The sequence below is a fragment of the Pristiophorus japonicus genome, chromosome 19, assembly GCF_044704955.1.
Source record: "Pristiophorus japonicus isolate sPriJap1 chromosome 19, sPriJap1.hap1, whole genome shotgun sequence".
NCBI lineage: Eukaryota > Metazoa > Chordata > Chondrichthyes > Pristiophoridae > Pristiophorus > Pristiophorus japonicus.
The window spans coordinates 29,036,329-29,042,717 of NC_091995.1; positions in this window are offsets into that span (position 1 = coordinate 29,036,329).

The window sequence follows — 6,389 nt, forward strand, 5'->3', positions numbered from 1 at the left end:
GACAGTATATTTATAGAGGCTGTGCGAAAATGGGGCACCTTCAGTGGATGTGTCTACAGCTCAGCAAGCGTGCTGCAACACACCAAGTGGATGATGATGAACGATTCAGAGCGGATCCGGCAATGCAACCCATGATACTCAAGGAGGAAGTGAGTAGTGTACAGTCGTTTCTGACAAAGAACCAACCGATAATGATTGAAGTAAAATTGAACGGCGTGCCGGTATCTATGGAATTAGACACGAGTGCAAGTCAGTCAATTATGAGCCAGAGGACATTCGAAAAGCTGTGGGACAGCAAGTCCGTGAAACCCAAGCTGAGTCCAGTAAATGCAAAATTGCCTACCTACACCAAAGAGCTCATATCAGTGATTGGCAGTGCAGCACTCAATGTGTCATACGATGGGGCGTTTCATGATCTATCGTTGTGGAACGTTCCAGGCAATGGTCCAACACTGTTCGGGAGGAGTTGGCTCGAAAAAATAAAGTGGAACTGGAATGATATTACAGCTTTGTTATTGGTGGATGATGCATCTTGTGCTCAAGTGCTGAGCAAATTTCCCTCGCTGTTTGAACCAGGCATCGGCAACTTCACGGAAGCCAAGATGCAGATCCACCTGGACTCAGATGCAAGGCCCGTCCATCACAAAGCTCGGGCAGTCCCGTACATGATGAGGGAGAAGGTTAAAATCGAAATGGACAGACTCCAATATGAAGGGATAATTTCACCGGACGAATTTAACGAATGGGCTAATCTCATTGTTCCTGTGCTGGAGAGTGATGGCACTGTCAGGATTTGTGGAGACTACAAGGTTACGATCAACTGAGTTTTGAAACACGATCAGTACCCATTACCAAAGGCTGATGATCTGTTTGCAACGCTAGCCGGGGGAATGTCATTCACCAAATTGGATCTGACATTGGTCTAAATGACACAGGAGCTTGTCGAATCATCGAAGAAACTTACGTGCATAAAGACGCATAAAGGGCTGTTTATTTACAACAGGTGTCCTTTTGGAATTCGCTCGGCTGCAGCCATTTTTCAGAGAAACATGGAGAGTTTACTGAAGTCCATCCCTAGAACCGTCGTGTTTCAAGAGGTCACAGGTCGTGACACTGCTGAAACCTGCAAAACCTGGAAGAGGTTCTACGTTGTCTGGACAAATTGGGGCTCAGGCTGAAACGTTCAAAGTGTGTCTTTATGGCACTGGAAGAAGAATTCCTGTGAAGGAATATTGCTGCAGACGGCATCAGGCCTACGGACTCAAAAACAGAGGCCATCAAAAATGCACCCAGACCCCAGAATCTGGCGGAGCTGCATTCATTCCTTAGTCTTGTCAACTACTTTGGCAATTTCTTGCTGCTCAGAAAAGGCGACAACTGGTTTTGGAGTGTATCTGAAGACAGGGCCTTCGAGAAGGCTAAAAATCTGCGTCGCTCAAAGAAATTACCCTTGCAAGTATTTAATATTGGTCTGTGATGCTTCATCACATGGGGTTGGTTGCGTGCTCCAACAATCCAATGAATCGGGCAAACTACAACCCATTGCGTACGCGTCGAGAAGCATGCCTAATGCGGAAAGAGCCTATGGCATGGTAGAGAAATAAATTTTAGACTGCATATAGGGAGTTAAAAAGATGCACCAGTATCTGTTTGAGCTTCGTTTCGAGCTTGAAACCAATTAAAAGTCGCTCATATCTTTGCTTTCAGAGCAACCCGTCGTCCCGCATCCAGTGGTGGGCGCTGACATTATCTATCTATGATTATGTCATTCACCATAGCCCTGGCACCGAGAATTGTGCCGATGCATTGAGCCATTTACTGTTGCCCACGCCGGAGGTGGAAATGCCACAGCCCACAGACCTACTGTTGGTCATGGATGCCTTTTAGAGTGAAGGGTTGCCTGTCAATACTCAACAAGTTAAGACATGGACCAGCCAGGATCCGATCTTATCGGTTGTAAAACATTGTGTCCTTAGTAGTGATTGGTTGGCCATTCCCAGGAAAGTGTGTGATGAGACCAAACCTTACAACCATAGCAAAGACGAACTATCCATTCAATCTGATTATTTGCTATGGGGTATTCGTGTTGTAATGCCCAATAAAGGCAGGGAGAGAGTTGTTCCGGATTTACACAGTACCCATCCCGATATTGTGATGATGAAGGCCATTGCCAGGTCTCATGTTTGGTGGCCTGGCATTGCCTCTGACTTGGAGTCATGTGTGCATCAATGCAACACTTGCATGCAGTTAAGCAATGCACCAGTAGAATCTCAGCTAAGTCTCTGGTTGTGGCCATCCAAACCATGGTCGAGGATCTACATTGACTATGCGAGTCCTTTCCTGGGCAAAATGTTTTTGGTGGTGATGGAGGCATATTCCAACTGGATAGAATGTGTAATCATGTCATACAGCACACCCACAGCCACCATTGAGAGCCTGCGTGCCATGTTCACCACTCATGCTCTGCCCAACTTCGTTGTGAGCGACAACGGATTGTGCTTCATGAGTTTGGAGTTTCAAGAGTTTATGAGACTCAATGGTATTAAACACGTAAGATCAGCACCATTCAAACCCGCGTCCAATGGTCAAGCGGAGCGGGCCATCCAAACCATCAAGCAGAGCCTGAAACACGTAACTCATGGTTCTTTTCAGACTCGCTTGTCACACATACTGCTTAGTTACAGGACGAGACCCCACACGCTTACCGGGGTCCCCACTGCTGAACTGTTGATGAAGAGAGGTCTCAAGACCAGGATCTCGCTTGTCCACCCTGATCTTAACGATCACACCGAAAACAGACATCAGCATCAGCAGCGGTATCATGATCGCACTGCCGTGTCATGTGATATCTCTATTAATGATCCTGTGTATGTTCTAAATTAAGGTCAAGGCCCCAAGTTGGTCACTGGCACTGTTACGGCTAAGGAATGTAACAGCTTGCTTATTGTCAGGCACACTAATGGGCAAACATACAGGAGGCACATTGACCAGACGAAATTGTGGCACACAGACGAACAGGAACAGCTTGAAAAAGACACCATCAATGACCAACCGATTCATATTCAGCCATCAGAAGAACCTGCTGTTGTCAATGAATCTGGACTTTCAATCCTCAACATGGACACTGCCTCAAGTCATGAATGACCCGGAGAGCTCACCCAGATCTGGAATTGAACTGAGATGATCAATTAGGGAGCGGAAAGCCCTGGATCATCTCAATTTGTAAGTAGGACTGATACCAAGATCTTGGGGGGAATGATGTAATGTTTGTATGCCTAGGTTTATCTGCCACCAGGGGAAGCGACCATCGTAGCTCATTGGGCCACAGACATACACGTGCAGCCCTTGTATATAAAGAAAGTCTCCATGTTTAATACTCACTTTGAGCGCTAATAAAGTAGTCAGGTCGTACCTGATTGAGTTTACGGTACTAAGGCTTTTGAGTTATTGCATACGCAACAGAAACTAAGTGCAAGCAGGTAAAACAATATCCATTTTAGCTCAGCCTGTCTGCAACTTTTAAGGAATAGAAATTAATCTTGCAGTAACAAACCTTCCCAGAAGTACAATTATGTAAGTAACTTCTCCTCATCCTATTGTTCTGGAATTGTTGTATTTATATGTGATGTAAAGTAAGAGATTAGTAACTTCTCTTTATTACTGCTTTTATTTGATTGTTAATATTGAGTTACAAGAATGCTAGATCTGTATTTTATTCTTTACCAACAGTTTTCATACTGCATTATTAGAGGATGTTGGATTCTGAAGCACTGAACTTTAGTCATATGTCTTAGTGTAGTGCTGAATCTAGCTGGAGAATCAGATCTACGCTCACGTTATGCTATGCTCTGACAGAAACTGGTACACAATGATTTGGGCTTGAATGTTGGGGATATGATTAAGAAGTCTGCAGATGATCCTAAAATAGGCTGTGTGGTTGATAATGAAGAAGAAATCTGCGGACTGCAGGAAGATATCAATATACTGATCAGCTGGGCAAAGCAGTGGCAAATTCAATTCAATCCGGGTAAGTGTGAGGTAATGCATTTGGGGAGGTCTAACAAGGCAAGGGAATATACATTAAATTGTACGACACTGAAAAGTGTAGGGGGCACAAAGGGACCTTCAAGTGCAGGTGTACAGATCCCTGAATGTAGCAAGTCAGGTAGATAAGGTGGTTAAGAAGACATGTGGAATACTTGCCTTTATTAGTCGAGGCATTGAATACAAGATCAACGACGTTATGCATGAACTGTATAAAACAATGGTTAGGCCCCAGCTGGAGTACTTTGTGAGTGCTGGGCACCACATAACAGGAAATATATGAATGCACTGGAGAGGGTGCAGAGGAGAGTTACATGAATGTTGCCTGGACAGGAGAATTTTGGTAATGAGGAAAGATTGGAGATGCTGGGTCTCTTTTCATTGGAGCAGAGGAAGCTGAGGGGAGATCTGATTGAGGTGCATGCAATTATGATGGGCCTGAATAGAGTGGATAGGAATGACCTGTTTCCCTGGAAGAGGGGTCACCAACCAGGGTGCAAAGATTTAAAGTTATTGGGGTGAGGTATAGAGGAGATATAAGGAGAAACTTCTTGACCCAGATGGTGGTGGGGGTCTGGAACTCACTGCCCGAAAGGGTGGTAGACAGAAAGAATCACACATTTAAAAATACTTGGATGTGCCACAGGGCCACAAGCCAAAAGCTCGAAATTTGGATTAGGTTGGATAGCTCTTGTTCGGCCTGCGCGGACACGATAGGCTGAAATGGTCTTCTTCCTTGCTGTACATTTATATGATTCTATGATTACATAGAAATTTACAATGCAGAAGGACGCCATTTCAGCGCATTGTGTCCACACCAGCTCACAAAGACGCATGGCCCTCGGTCAGCAGCCCTGAAGGTTACATATAAACCTATGAACAATGAACAATGGCGGAAAGGCAAAGAGCACCCAGCCCAACCAACCCACCTCACATAACTGCGACACTCCTTATACTGAAACATTCCACACTACACCCCAACCAGAGCCATGTGATCTCCTTGGAGAGGCAAAAACCAGATAAAAACCCAGGCCAATTTAGGGAGAAAAACATCTGGGAAAATTCCTCTCTGACCCATCCAGGCGATCTAAACTAGTCCAAGAGATCACCCTGGCCGTATTCGATTCCCTGCAGTACTTACAATGATATCTGCGCTGGCCAACAAAAGGTTATCCAGTCTAATCCCAATTACTAGCTCACGCTCCATAACCCTGCAGGTTACGCCAATTTAAGTGTCCATCCAACCATCTCTTAAAAGTGGTGAGGGTTTCTGCATCCACCAGTCTTCCAGGCAGTGAGTTCCAGATACCCACAGGCATCTGCGTAAAGAAGCCACCCCCCCATCAAATCCCCTCTCAACCTTCCACCAACCACCTTAGAACTATGCCCCCTCATAATAGATCCCTCCACAAATGATAATAGGCCCTTACTTTCCACTACGTCCAGGCCCCTCAATATTTTGCACACCTCAATGAGGTCTCCTTTCTTCCTTGTATTGTATAGGGTTAATCACATAGGGTTAATTATGATATTTAGTCATTCACAGTGTGTCTCTGCTCCACCTCGTGGACGTTGTTGCTCGAGAGAGAGGGAAAGCGACCTTGAGACGCACACCAGCTTGTTATGAGACGGTCCACGGCTCGAGTTCTCATGCTTTGTGGACAAGCACCTGGGGCTTACAGATTAGGAGTTGGCCATAAGCCACATGCACCCATGTTTTGTTCAATAGTATGTTTATTTGATAGTATAAAGGTACAGCACTGTCCCGTAGCTCTTCGAACTTCACCTTGAACCATGATTCGCGAGCGGTGCCGGGTCCCCCAATGCTCGAGACCAGCCGTCGCTTGTAGAGTTCCCGACGGGCGGAAGGCCGTGAGCGTTGTTGCATCTTATCATGCTTCTCTTTTCTTCATAAACTGTATTATTAATGTTTCTTTTCTCTCAGAAAATGGTATCTTATTCTCTACTTCATTTGTCTTGTCTCTTATTTAACATTCATCCAGATCCCGAACCTGGGTCTATTATTATTGATCCAAAACAATACTCCTCTGTTCCAATGAGAACAAATCAAATCTGTCCTCATAACTAAGATTCTCCATTCCAAGCAGCATCCTAGTAAATCTCCTCTGCACCCTCTGTAATGCAATACGGTGAGCAGAACTGCATGCAGTACTCCAGCTGTGGCCTAACCAAAGTATTGCGCAAGTTAAGTATAACCTTCCTGCTCTTATATTCTATGCCTCGGCGAATAATGGCAAGCAGTCGTATGCCTTCTTAACCACCTTATCCACCTGGCCTGCAACTTTCAGTGATCTGTGGACAAATCCTCCAAGATGCCTTTGTTC